This window comes from Suricata suricatta, chromosome 13 (genome assembly GCF_006229205.1).
Source record: "Suricata suricatta isolate VVHF042 chromosome 13, meerkat_22Aug2017_6uvM2_HiC, whole genome shotgun sequence".
Classification (NCBI taxonomy): domain Eukaryota; kingdom Metazoa; phylum Chordata; class Mammalia; order Carnivora; family Herpestidae; genus Suricata; species Suricata suricatta.
Genome location: NC_043712.1, coordinates 18704918 through 18719652, shown reverse-complemented (window position 1 = coordinate 18719652; position 14735 = coordinate 18704918). Strand labels below are relative to the sequence as shown.

The 14735-nt window shown below is 48.8% G+C and overlaps 1 long non-coding RNA gene across 1 annotated transcript; it reads right to left on the bottom strand.

Annotated features, from left to right (window-relative positions):
- Positions 1–192: 192 nt before the first annotated feature.
- Positions 193–14412, bottom strand: LOC115277014. Its single transcript, XR_003902165.1, has 3 exons — positions 14203–14412; positions 4774–4935; positions 193–384 (listed from the first exon to the last, which is right to left on the bottom strand). It is a non-coding gene; the product is annotated as an uncharacterized LOC115277014 (long non-coding RNA).
- Positions 14413–14735: the final 323 nt, after the last annotated feature.

The following is a 14735-nucleotide window of genomic DNA, read 5'->3' as shown; positions in this document are numbered from 1 at the left end:
TCCTAGAGAAAGAGGTGCTCTGTGCGTCCTTTCCCGTGGGCTGGGATGCCAAGAGGAAGACCAGGACTGATTTTCCTCTGTAGTTCAGAGCTCAGCACAGGAAGTAGAAGACACTGGTAAATGTTGTTGGGTCTTGTATCAGTTATTTATTGCCACAGCAGTGCGCAGTAGTAAATAGCCACAGAACTTAGCTTATGACAATGCCTGTTTATTACTCGTGACCGGGGTGCTCAGCTCGTCAGCTCTGTTGAAACCAGCTCAGCCTGATCACGCATCTGGGGAGGTGGCGAGCTACAGGATAAGTTTGGTTGGCCACGACTGTATTGTCAGGGTCTCTTGACTCTGCTTCATATGTCTCTCATATCCCAGCAGGCTAGCCCACACCTGTGGAAGAGGCCACAAGTAATGAGTGAAAATGTGCAGGCAATTTTCTCTGCGTGTGACATATCTGCTAATATCCCATTGGCCAAAACAAGTCCCAAGGCAGGACCCGAGGACAGAATGGGAGAGCATTTCACTGTTACATGGCAAAGGGATGAGCATAGGATAGAATGACAATTGGGGCATTAATGGATCCAATCTACTCCAGATGGACAACAGAAGGGATGGAGAGATAGATGGGAAAAGCAGACACCGGGAGGAAGTTCTATTCACCCACGTCCATCACAAGGGCAAAGGAGGCACTGGAGGGCACTTTCCTAAGTCTCTAATGCTCTCTTGGGTTAGCCACTCTGGGGCCATCTTGGTTTGGGGATTGCCCATGGCGTACAGGGGCTGGAGCTTTGTTACAGACCCAGGCTGTGGGGTGTTTATATTATGACTTGCTTCTGTGATGGGGAATCTTTGCCTCTGCGTGAGTCATTATGAAAGGCTTCACAAGCTTTACCTAGGGGTTGGGAAGAGTCTATTTTGGAGACAAGAATCCTTTTCAGAGAGAACTAATTCATAACATGAAGACAGTTGTGCTGTGGCCTGAGAACTGAACTGGGGAGCAAAGGACCTGGGTTTCAGTGGTCCCTCAGACAAGAGCTTTTCTTGGGTTACTTCTACAAACTATAATACTTGTTGGTAAGAGAGGAGGCTACAAAAAAAATACATTTTGGGGCACCTGGGTGGCTCAGTCGGTTAAACATCCGACTTTGGCTCAGGTCATAATCTCATAGTCTGTGGGTTCGAGCCCCACGTTGGGCTTTGTGCTGACAGCTCAGAGCCTGGAGCCTGCTCAGATTCTGTGTCTCCCTCTCTCTCTGCCCCTCCCCTGCTCACTCTCTGCTCTGTCTCTCAAAATAAAATAAAGACATTAAAAAAATTAAAAAAATACATTTTCTCTCAGTCTTCATGTCTGAACTCCTGGTTAATATATTCTTTAAGAAGCTGAAAATCACCCTACTTCTGATAAATTTGGTAATTTAGTCTTCTGATATAAATATATTGAAGATCCTTCATCATTAGTTGTTTCAAATGCTTTCAAATAGTGCTTAAATATTTGTGTTAAGTCATAAAATGATGGCCAGAGTAAACATTTAAAGTCATAAAATGATGGTTAGTGTGGATCTTAAAGTAAAACATCATTAATGTGGAAATTAATGATTTTAAATTTCATAATAGTCCATGCAAGAGACTGAGCAGTTAAATGTGACCATGTTTTCCTCAAAGATGGGGAAAATTTTAATTTGTTTTGATGGTGTTAGGCTGAACACAATTGGTCATTTTCCTTCTGTTGTAGAAGTGATTCTGGCAGTTTTCCTGACTCTTCGACACAAAGTGAATGCTTTGTTTGCCTGGTTGGTTTAAATGCAAGTGAAATTAGATCCAATTCCTTGGCATCTGAAGATCCTACTGGTTTTTCAGGGTCAAGGTCAAAAGCACCAAAGCAGGATGCACAGCTAAATTCTGAATCCCTGAGACAGGCTTTCAGATCCTTCCCTAACCCTTGAATTTTGGGAAATACTGAGGCCCAGAAGAGGACAGAGACATGCCCACAGGCATCTCAGGGGACCACCTGGAACACTGGATCCTCATTTTGGTTCTCTGCACATCGCCTCAGATCACATCCCTCCACCCTACACAGTTCATGTCCTTTTAAATGGTGACTTGCCAGTTCCTAGAAGCACTAATTCAAAACATATTTCTGTCTCCGCTTTCAGAAGAGAGAAAACCATGTCGTATCATGTTGCCCCAGGGGAAAGTGGAACACCTGCGATCTCATTTCCTCATCGCGTACGTGCATGCTCAGTCTAACCCCTGCAAGTGTGTTAAACAGATCCAGGGCCGGGCTCATTCTGTCTCGATCTTTTTATCCCCTTCCTCTATGGCTTGCTGTCGAATATCGAAGTGATGCCTTCTTTGTCTCAGTGAATGGTTTGTGATTTCACATTATTAATCAGGGTGGGAAAGACATTGAAGGTGTCAGCATCTGGCGCTGACCGCTGAGGGATGGCGGGGGGGACGCTCCTGGGACTGCCTCAAATCTCCTTTGATCAGAGGGCAAACAGATCTTAGAAAGAGTGTGGCCCAGGGACTTTGGTCCTGTCACTTTGATGCACTTGAGACAATGAAGCCTGTGAACAGAACGATGCTTTCTAATACAGGAGACTCACCTGCTGGTTCCTTGAGTCGAAACCTTGCCTTTGGAGTCTTACTTCTTCAGGGAGAACAAACAGTCCCCACCTTGCTTGCAGACAGTGGCCAGGATTAGGCGTGCATCGGGTATCACGGTTCACAAGGACTTCTTTACCTGTATCTTGTGTTTTTCTAAATAGGATGCAACTGACTACTTCCAGAGTACTGGCTTGGAAGGCATCTGGGGTGCTGGGGCTTGGCATGAGTCTTCAGAGACCCTAAACTCACATGGCTTTTTTTTTTTTATCAGAAGTCTGTAGCATCACTTTTCCTTCTTTGACCTCAGTTTCCCCACTGCTAGAGCTGATACCCATGTAGATATCATACCGAGGGACTCGAGAAAGGCTAAAAAGGAAGGGCGCTGGCTCTGGTACAGGCTTCAAGCAGAACCGTAAGCTGGAAGCAGCTCAAAATCTTAGCAACTTTCTATGTTGAGGATACATGCAAAATTGTGTTCAAAGCATTCTGCTGTTGCAAAGGAAGCCTGAGCTCTTTCTCACCTCTTACAAACGTGGTCTGCCTTTGCTATCTGGGAACTTCTGTTCCTGAACACTCCCAGGGACATGCCGGGGAACAGTGAGGAAACATAACTCTCCAAAACCTTCCTGGTCCATAACATCTCGCCAACGAGTGGACTTCTGTTCGTCATCTTACATGTGAATCCTTTCTTCATATTTCCGATTGATGACCCTGGTTTGAACCCCTGAATATCTCCCGAGTAGTTCTTAGTCTTGGGAGCAGACTTGTTTTATCCAAACTCATGAGAGACTTATGTGTAAATTAGACGCTATGGTGTTCATCTACAATCTATAGAAACAAAAGTCTATGACATGATATGAAAATATTGATTAAATTTTGAGGTTAGGTTTTAATTTTTTATGTTTTTTTTTTTAAATTTAATTTTGAGAGACAGAGAGAGACAATGCGAGCAGAGGAGGGGGCAGAGAGAGAGGAAGACACAGAATCTGAGCAGGCTCCAGGCTCTGACCTGTCAGCACAGAGCCCGATGCGGGGCTTGAACCCACGAACTGTGAGATCATGACCTGAGCTGAAGTCAGACACTTAACCGACTGAACCACCCAGGCGCCCCTTGAGATCAGGTTTTAGATGGAATAACCCAAGTAACAGGCAGGGTCTGTATTTTATTTTTATTTTTGCCTGATAAGGCTGCTGAACAAATACCCCCCTCCTCCCATCAGTGGCTTATAATAACATATTTTTCTTACAGATTTGCAGCCAGTTCATGTGGTGCTGTTGGGCTTAGCTTGGACCAGCAGGGCTTACTAGAGGAGGAGGGTCAGTTGGGGTCTGCTTTCCATGTCTTCATTCTAGGCATCTGAACTGAATGGGCTACTTGGGAAAACATCACAGCAAGCATTAAGAACATAAGAGACATGAACAGAGGCACATGGTGCCTCTTAGGGCTGTTGTTTGGAACTGGTGCTCCATCACTTTGACCCATGTCCCATTTGGCTAAAACAAGTCTAATGGCCAAGTCCAGAGTTGATGGGCTTTTCTACTCAGAGATGGTGCCAAGTCCCAAGGCAAAAAGGATACGTAGTCCTAATAATAATCACAGGGCAGAGAAGAATTGGGACAAGCCATCCACTCTGCAACAGAGAAGTAAGTTCTGTTCACATAGTGGGAGGCACTGGGGAGCTGTTCATCTCCCAGAGTAGCTATGGTCTCAGGCTATGAACTTTGGTTTTTCCAAGAGAGATTGGAATTCTCCTAAAGACGGCAGATCTCAGGAGTTGAAAGTCCATTTGTCTTATTGTCCATCTTAGGAGCTCTAGATTCGACCGTTTCAGCCACTTTCATGGTCTGCCTATAGGAATGACACTCAATGGAGGAGAAGAGGGAGTGGAAATAGAATCTGGACAGGGACGGGAAATCGAGAGTGACCCATCTACCTACAATAGCAAAGGCAGACACCACCCAGCCAGAGTCCTGTCCCCTGCTGAGCTCCGGCTCCCCATGGTATTCTCAACAAGGAGCTCCCTGCAGCCGTTGCTGGCCCTCCCACCTAAGAGGAAATCTATTTGCCATTCCTGCGCTCAGAAGAAATGTCTATGGAGCCACAGATAGAGTTTCTGTTGTGAGAGATCAGCAAGGAGAAACACAAGGTGGTGGAAAGAGAAGAGGTCTGACCTTGGAGGGATGCGTGTGCCAATCCCTTGTCTTCCCTTCTCTGACTTCAGTTTCTCATTGCTGCAACTGACATCTGTGATGGAAGCTGTGGGTCTTTGTCCTGGCTGAGCTGCGTGTCCCCAGCCAACTCGATGGATTTTCAGATCTTGCATTGTTTCTCATCTGGGGAAAGAGGCTCAAATTTTCTCAGGTGGTCGGGACAAGAAACTGATCTGTAAACTGCCAAGGGTGAGAGAAAGGTGAAGGGGCTTCATCTGAATTCTCTGTGTTGGTCAGTCCCGGAAGAGCCAGGACTCTGCCGGCAGTGGGTTTCCGGTTGAGCAGGCAGAAGCCAGACGACTGGATCCTGAAGCTTCTGGGGGTCCCTCCCTGTCTGACTTGATACTTTGGCCAACTTTCCTCCCAGGGAAAGGGAAAGGCCCCATTGCCCATTAGTGTGAGTGTGCTTGTTGGAAAAAAACAAAACAAAACCCCACCACTTTCTAGCCTGGGGCCCCTTGAGAGGGAAATCAGGGATGCCCCGAAATTGAGAATGTGGCAGAGAACTGAGGCCAAGTTGCTCAAAACAGTTATGTGAGAGGTGCTCAGTCATATCAGGACCCAGAAGACGCACAGAGCCCTGCCCTGCGGGCTGTTTGAAGGTCACACCAACTTCACCCTGCTGGGAAATGAGCTCAGTGTCTCTGTTTGTGGGTTCCCTGTGCCGAGGGCTCTGTGTCCCCCGTTCCCACTGCTGGCCAGCCATCTCTCTCCCCCACCGTCTGACTCCTGCCCCAGAGCTCCTCCTTGTGGGGGCGACTTTTAAACTAAATTTTTTGTGTGTGCTCTCTCCTTTTTTTGTGTGTTTTTCTCAACATTTATTTTAATGGCCCAACTCGGTCCAGGAAATGCAGGTGTAGCCTGGGGGCCATTCCAATCTAATTGAATCCGGGCCAGAAGGGAGCCTGTGACTCATCTTGGGCAAGAAGCTGGTCTTTCTATTTTGTTGCAACCCCTTAGGGGTAGTGAAAGCAGAATGGCCCCTGTCACTGCCCTGGGTCACCAGGTGACTTGGAGGAAGAGGAGGAGGAGGAGGAGGAGGAGGAGGAGGAGGAGGAGGAGGAGAAATGATTTCATAGCACCTGTTATGAGGCATTGAATCTAAATCCTGCCATTTAAACCCCACACCACACAGCACAGGAAGGGAGGTGTTATCACCACCACCGTTTTGCATATATGGTTGGGGGAAGGAAAGAGCACAAGTAGGGGGGAAGAGATCTGGGGGTCCCCTTCCTGAGGACAGGGGCAATGAGCAGCCCCTTGGCATCTCCTTTGTCAGCCCCCGTGCCTTAAGAAGTATGCATAGTAGAAGATAAGGTGTCATTCCCACTCTGCTCTGTCTTTGGGAAAAACCCTTTCCTCTCTGGGCCCCAGTTTCTGCTTTTGTAAGACAGAGTCCTTGGTATTAGGGCTCTTTGGGCTCAAGAATCCCATATTGCACACCTCCTCCCAGCTCCAGAACACCCTGCACTTCCTGGGAGGTTGGAATCCATCTCAAGGGGTGATCCCCCATGAGAGGTATGACCTAGATGTTGTAGGAAAGACGGTGAATGACTCTGACATGGACCGAAAAGATGACGGGATGTCTTCAGTGGAAAACTAGGTGTCTCTCTGAGGCCTCTGTGCCTTTCACTGCCTTTGAACCAATTTCAAAATTCTTTCAAAACAAGAGCAATGCGAAAGGTTCTTGTCCAGAGATATGCAAATGATTTTTTTTTCCGGTTGGAAATACAGTTGGTTTACCACACCCCCTGTGGAATAAGCCAGTTGTGTGTCTACTCATGAATTCAGTGCTGCATTTCTGGTTTGTGTATATGTGATTCTATAAACCAGTTGTGGGTTCCTGCTGGTTCCCTCACTAATTAATGAGCTAAATAAAATCTTCGAAATATATCTGATTTTTATTTCTGTGAGAGTTATGACTATATGTCTTTAAAAGAGAGATTGTCTTTGGGTCTCCAGGTGGCTCAGTTGGTTAAGTGTCCTACTTCGGCTCAGGTCACCATCCCATGGTTCATGAGTTCGAGTCCCACGTCGGGCTCTGGGCTGATAGCTCAGAGCCTGGAGCCTGCTTCAGATTCTGTGTCTCCTTCTCTCTCTGTCCCCCTGTCCCCGCTCATACCCTGTCTCTCTATCTTTCTCTCTCAAAAATAAATAAACATTTAAAACATTTTTAAAAAAGAGAGATTGTCCTTAAACAATATATAGCTAACTATAATACACATCTCCTTGGCCTTATTGGTAGGTAAGGGCTGAAAGTGGGGATGTATAAACCTTTCTCTAAACTTCCAGCCTAGATGCTGTTTTTCTGGTCCAAACTCTTTCCCACTAATACTCTGCCCCCCGAGTTCTCTCTTTGTGTTCCCGGGGTGGGGATTCATTCTTCCTAACTCCCCACTTGGAAGCTTCCCTAAAAGCCTTGCTAACCTGCCACCTGCTGTGTGTCCAGCTCTGACTCACCGTGACTGGGGGGCTATCAATCCCTGCCGCGGGGCTGTGATAAGGACTCAGTGAGGTTGCACCTGCCTGTGGCTACTGATCTGCAGTCACTCCACGTACCACCTGAGATGGTCCCTCAAGAGGGGGCGGTGCCCTGTGCCAGCGCCATATTTGCTTATGAGAATTGGGCTCCTCCAGCTCCAGGCCACCCCTCTTCCCCAATCTGGCCCTAAGCAAGGCTGGTGGAACTGTCTACAACTTAAAGACGGAATCTGGGCCTGAAGTGCCAACCAGACCAGGGTGTTAGGTGTCCCCGTGTCTCAGCCCAGGTAGTGGTACTTTGCGAGGCCTCCAGTCTTTCCAAGAACGTTCTTCTGCGGGATTTCCTCACTAGCACTTTCCTGTTTACAAAATATATTTCCAACTCTTCTAAGTTGGGCCCTGCAAGTCATTGCCTTGGGTGAGGCAAAAAGAGCTTGATTATCCTCCACTTTACACACGAGGAATATGAACTTCAGAGAGAGGGAGTGACTTGCCTGCCCGAAGTGCAGGCCCCAGGCACAGGCAAAGGCCCTGTGCCAGGGCACGGCAGGTTTGCTGTACCTCTATCCCTTGCCTTCATCTTGATCTCAGGCTGCCAGCTTCCCGGAGCCTTGGCTGTTTAGGCCTTTGTATCTTTGGTCGAAGAGAGAATCTGAGTGAGGAAGAGGGCGGCTCCATTTCACCCGTCTGTTTGGGATAGCTTCTACGCCGCTGCTACCCCGTGTGCTTTGAGATGCCCATTAAAGGGGGTTCATTGTTTGGCTAGGATCCCTGGGCAGTGAGAGCTCTGGGGGTCTCCTGGTCACTCTCCCTGGTGGGGTCAGCTAGAATGCCTTTGGCTGCTGGTACCAGAAGACTCCAGTTACTGTGACCTAAAAATCAGGGATTTATTTTTCTTACACAACGCGTTCAGAGGCAAGTGGCTCATAATCAGAATCAGAGATCCTATGATTCTCGCCTAGCTGCCCAGTCGGGTAGCTGCTGGCCACATGCAGCTGTTGCAGTTGAGATTAATCAAAGTTAAATAAAAGGACAAATGGAAAAGAACTGAGTTTCTCAGTCATGCTAGCAGCATTTCAACGGGTAGTGGCCACTGCATGGGGTCCGTGCGGACATAGAACGTTTCCATCATTGCAGAAAGTTCTACCAGGCATCCGTAAGGTGGCTCTTGAAGGGAAGTTACAATGTATGTATTCAAAGAATGAAGAAAAACAGAACATGGGGTGCAATAGCCATGTTTGTTCCTTCTGATCAAGAGAGAAAGGCTCTTCCAGAATCCCTACAAGACTTCGGACACTGTCTTACTTAGTGACTGGAACCGTATCTCCTGGCCCTTCCTGGCTGCAACGATAAGTAGGAAAACAAGGATCTTGGATAGGGTCAGGTGCTTTGTGGCCCCAAACAGGACTGGGGTTCTAAGGGCAAGAAGAAAGGGGACAAGATATGGAGCACTCAATTCTGCAGTGGGAAGAGGCTTCTATTTTTCTGGCCAATTCTCCTGAGATTCTCTCTGCTCAATTTGTTCCTTCAGCCCTCAGCTCGCCCCTGTGGGTGCTGCCCTGGTCCACCGGCTCTCCCCTGCCGATCTTCCTCAATCTGTCCCAAAGACGGCAGCCAATGTGCTCATACAAGGCTTTTGTGTGCGACACACTCTAGGAGGGGTTCGAAGTTGCTGAACGGGGCTTAGAGCCTATTAGTGCACATCACTCAATGCTAACATCAGACGTTCTTGATCTTACCCGCTGTCTGCACCACATTGTCATGTCCGTCTGCTCTCCTGTTTCTTCTCTAACTCCCTCTTTGGACCCATCCTTAGAACCTGCCCCCACCCCCGGCTCCCGATTCTCCTTCTTTTATTAAGTAGAGTGATTTAGGCCTGGAGAGGGGTGTCTCTGCTCAGCAAAGGCCATCTTCTTCAGCACCCTCCACGCCTGTCATTTTTTTTTCACTAGTGCAAAGAGAATCAGGAAAGGCTTTGAAACGTCGGTCCGTCCTTCCTCTCTCCCTGCCGGCTCTGCCAGAGGGCAGGGCGCTGCGCAGATGTAGATTTCCCCGGGCGGGAACGTTTCCACCTGTCTCTTTGGGAGGAGAAACAACCACAGCGAGATTTTATTTTAAATAATATGTTTTTCTTCTATCGCGTTCATATGTAGCATTTGTACTATTAAATATAGAAAATGCAATGAATCCAATATTTTGGTTAAGATCTAGGGGTCAAAAGATTTTTGAAGAAATACAAAGAAAGTGTTCTTTAAAAAAAGTTTTTTTTTAATGTTATTCTTGAGAGACAGAATATGAGCATGGGAAGGGGAGAGAGAGGGAGACAGAATCTGAAGCAGGCTCCAGGTTCTGAGCTGTCAGCACAGAGCCCGACGCAGGGCTTGAACTCATGAACCGTGAGACCATGACCTGAGCCAAAGTCAGATGCTCAACTGACTGAGCCACCCAAGAGCCCCGAGGAAAGTATTTTTTTTTAATTTTTAATGTTTTTTATTTATTTTTGAGAGACAAAGAGAGAGAGCACGAGCAGGGAGGGTCAGAGAGAGAGGGAGACACAAAATCTGAAGCAAGCTCCAGGCTCTGAGCTAGCTGTCAGCACAGAGCCCGACACGGGGCTTGAACCCACAAACTGTGAGATCATGACCTGAGCTGAAGCTAGATGCTTAACCGACTGAACCACCCAGGTGCCTCTTGAGGAAACTATTTTTAATTCTAGAGGCACAATGGCCCGGGAGGCAGAGCTGAGTATGAGTGACAGTCCTAATTGCTGAGTGATCTCGAACAAATGTACTATAAACTCTTTGGACCTCAGTTTTTCTATCTGTACAATGGATTAATTCTGCCATAGGCCCATTTGTGTGTAGTCCTAAGTAAGAATGACTTTGATCATCTTAAAAGGCTTTTGAAAAATAAAATACAAGAAGAATGTGCTACAGAGAGCGAATGTGATCCACCAAACCTGACAGACTTATTAGTTGGCCCTTCACAGGGAAAATTTGCCCTTCCCTGGTTTAGATAGGTTCTGGAGGCTTTTCCTACCCTCATAAGTCTGGGATGCTGACAAGTGTAGGGGTACAGGGCCTTGTGGGGCTCCAAGAATGCCAGCGGGTTCCCCCATTTCTGGGGTCAAAGGGAAATGGGAGGGGACATGACTAATCGGCGCCTGGGGCCAGGAGCTACAGAAGATCGCTTTCCGGTAAAGTTGCTGACAAGGTCCGTGCAGAGCAATTTCCCTCAGCAGGTAAGCAGCGGATGGACACGTCAGATCCTGGAAACTGTGGGGCAGAACATTCTGGCTTTCCAGCCACAGCCGGACCTGCCCACCTGGAGATTGAGGTCAACTGGGCCGGGCTGCATGTGTTGGGGGGGAACTCGGAAGTGGGAAAGTGGGGTCGGGGGAACTGAGTCACATTCACTCTCCCATGAGGACCATGGGGCCTTGAATGCCTCCCCAAGGAGTGGCTTCTGTATGGGGACTTGCACCCCTGGCCTCCCGCATGGAGGCCTGTGGAACTAACCTTTTTGGGACATAGGTCTTCTTTTCTGTTCGTCCCCAGTGTGACTGGATGGGCAAGTCACTGCACTCCTCTGAGACTCCATTTTCTCTACCCTCAGAGGGTGCTCATGAGTCCTAATCTATTTACTAAATTCTTTTTTTACATTTATTTATTTTTGAGAGACAGAGAGAGACAGAGCGTGAACAGGGAAGGGGCAGAGAGAGAAAGAGACACAGAATTTGAAGCAGGCTCCAGGCTCTGAGTCAGGGCAGAGCCCGATGCGGGACTTGAACCCATGAACTGTGAGATCATGACCTGAGCCGAAGTTGGATGCTAAACTGACTGAGCCACCCAGGCGCCCCTGAGTCCTAATCTATAGATGTCCTCGGGTTGTGGAGAGTGGAGAGGCCAAAAGGAATATCAGTTTCAGTCAGAAAAGCACAACAAGGCCTCAGGGGTCCTGGCGGAGATTTCTTGAGCACTTGTGATATGCCAGGCACTGGGGTAAGCTCTAATTTGCATAGATATTTAACCCTCGAAACGACCCTCTGAGACACATATTATTATCCTTGCTTACAAATGAGGGGCTGTATGCCACCTGCCATTTAAACCACAGCACTGGGTGGGCGCTTGGGTGGCTCAGTGGGCTGAGTGTCCAGTCTTGGCTTCGTCAGGTCACAATCTCATGGTTCTTGGGGTCATTCGAGCCCCACAGTGGGCTCCAGGCTGACAGTGTGGAGCCCGCTTGGCATTCCCTCTCTCCTTCTGTCTCTGCTTCTCTCCTGTTCAGTCTCTCTCTTTCTCAAAATACATAAACTAAAAAATTTTTATTTTATTTTTTTAACGTTTTTTGTTATTGAGAAGCAGAGAGAGACAGAGCATGAGCATGGGAGGGGCAGAAAGAGAGGGAAACACAGAATCTGAAGCTGGCTCCAGGCTCTGAGCTGTCAGCACAGAGCCCGACACGGGGCTTGAACCCATGAACTGTGAGATCATGACCTGAGCTGAAGCTGGAAGCTTAACTGGCTGAGCCACCCATGTGCCCCTAAAAAAATTTTTTTTTAATTAAACCACAGCACTGGGATTCAGTTGAGGGCACGTGACCCAGAGTGTCTCGCTCCTAGCCACTTGCCAAGACCTAGAAAGACAGTACATTCTTGGATCTGATGCTCTGGGATTCCTTCTCCCGCCGGGGGGACGGCCGGTGTTACCTCAGAACCGCCTCATGTGTGTTGTCTCCTAGGATTTTATTTCCAGCTCCTGACAAATCATACGGATGATTAGGATCATATGCTTATTAAAGCTCTTCAACAAAATGTTTACAATGTTTAGTAATTTGAGAGAAAAGAGAAAAGACAAATATTCTTGGCAAATAAACACACACACAAACACAAAAATGAAACCAGAAACAGTCTCAGCTGAAAGAGAAAGATAGCAACACACCAGCACAAAAGAAATTCTGACGTTGTACTGCAAGTGAATCTTATGCCATTAGAGGCTTCCAAAATCCTTCGATTTCCTCTTCCCTCTCTCCTCGCTGTCATCTCTTTTTCTGCCTCCTTCCAGGTGACTGTGGGCCGAAAGCATCTCCGCGTCACAGATGTCCTGCCTCATCTGAATAACAGTCACCCTCCCATCAGTCATGCCCGCTTCTAACCGCGTTTCTTTCCATTAGCGTCGCTGGGTTTTACAGAAGCCTTCTGAGATCTGGAAATAGGATGTTTATTGTCCATGAGAGGGACATGGAGGCTCAGGGAGGTTAAGTGACGTGCTCAGGATCACACGACTATTCCACAACACAGGATTTCTATGACTCACCACACCCCCAGTCACCTCCCCTGGGGAAGGCAGCCTGCCCTGAATTCAGGGCGTATGGTATGGCCAGCAGCCATGAAATGAAGGGGAAGGGAGAGCCCCGGGTGTCTTGGTTCTGTAAGGCTGGTCCTCTCTCCGACTGAGATTTTATCTGGTCTATCAGAGAGCCAGAGAGTGAGTCTGCTAAGTGACCTTCAAGCCTGAAGCTGTGTCCAGAACCTTCATGTGTTCCAAAGACCCTTATGTGTGAAGACGGCTGGAAGGAGGGTCTAAAAACAGCAGCAAGTCTTGTCAGTTTGGGCGGAAGTTGTGTGCATGGGTGTCTACTTCCTTTGTGTAGCTCTGGATTCAGGACTTAATGGCATTCATTAAGGCCTTCTTCCAGATCTTCAGTTCCCTTCGAGGTGCATCTCTAGGGTCTCTGTTTGAGAGAGGAGGGGCTGGAAGCTTCGAGGCTCGCAGACCCAAGGTCCTGGGATTTGTATCCACATCTCTTGGGTGCTGAGCCACTTCCCCTGCTGCCTTTCTCTGCCTTCTCCTTCAGGCCAGGACCCCCTTCTGTTTTAAGTGGAGTGCCCCCCCCCCCCCCCAGGCCCAGCCTCTGGGGAAGTCCCTGGTGTGCCCAGACATGAGAAAACTCCTTTCCCAGAGACCCAGGCCTTGCTCCTGTGCACACGATGCTGGGCGGGCCAGCTCCTGTCTGCCGGCCTCACCCCCTCCTCGGCGTCCGGGAGGGGGACCGGGGCAGAATGCCCCCTACAGGATCGGTGGTGGGAGCAGCTAACACACGGATGGCCAGCTCTTCGCCCTCCCGTTCGTTCTCCAGCTGACCCAAAGGCTCAGACACTTCACGGGTATTTCCCCTTCTCCCTGGGCCCCGGGTTCTGTTCCGAACTCTGCCAGGAATCTCTGTGTGACCTTGGCTCCACGCCTCCCCTTTTCGGGACCTCAGTTTTCCCGTCTGCATTAAATGAAGGAGATCCTCTGTGAGCCTCTAAAGGACGGAGCTGAGTAACATCTGGCCTCCGAGTAACATTGTCTTCCTCTGTCCTTTCAGTTTTGATCTGCGTCTACAAACAACAGCTCTTTCAGCCCCTTTCTGCTGCTGTGGGGGGAGGGGAGGCCCTTTTTAATGCCTCTCCTCCACTTCGCCCCCCAAAACGGCAGAGTGGAATTCAGCTCAGAGGCCATTGCACCCAACCAGCCAAGTCTCCCGGCCCCAGGCACCAGCCAAGGTCCTAACAGCACACGGGAATGAAGACACATTTCCCACCCAGGGGACAGCACCTATTTCTGTCACCAATCTTGTCCTCTCCCTCTAATGAGTGCTCAATTTGTGAAGAATTTTGAGAGCTTATTTTAGGGAAAAGCCCATTTTCCACCTGGCACAGAGCTTTCTGTTTGAATCAGCTTTGGAAACTACAGCCCAGGGGGAAAAGACTGCTCTCTTTGCTTTGCCAAGTGCTTTATCTTTCTCCTGAAGGATGTCAGTGTGAAAGTGTCCCCGGAGCCACCACGACCCCACCCTCACCTCTGTACCGACTGCAAGCCTGGGTCTGAGATGGTAAATGGGACACCAGACTTGGAGTGATCTTACCAGGCTGTGACACCAGCTGCTGCGTTAGGGGCATGTGCTTCCTTCCATTCCTGGCCTCCCGGTCCCTTAGGGCCGCCTCTCCCGGCTGCTCCTTTCCTCTGACCAGCCGAGTCTGGGAGCTTTGCAGAGAAGCCTGAGGTCTATGTTTTGTCCTCAGGGAGTGTCCCCTTGAGACAAACATGTTTGCTTGAAAAAAAAGTGCAGAGTTCACCTAGCACGGTGGGCTGAGGCCGAGCTGAAATTACTGACTTGAGCCTGCCCCGCCCACGGAGTCTGGGGCCACGGACTCTTTTGGGTTTGTGCTAACCACTGAAGGCTTTGCAGATCAAATGTACATCGAGCTATTTGGCCTTTGGGGGCTGTGAGGTAGCCTGGTAAAGATCCCCCTTCCAGGGTGTCCCTGCCTTGCTCCAGAATGCTCAGTGCTTCTTTGTGATTGTTTTTCTGTTTCTGTGTAACAAGATAACTCCCAAAGGGACCAGGGGTTGGGGAGGGCAGGGGTTGGGGAGGGTAGGGGTTGGGGAGGGAAGGGG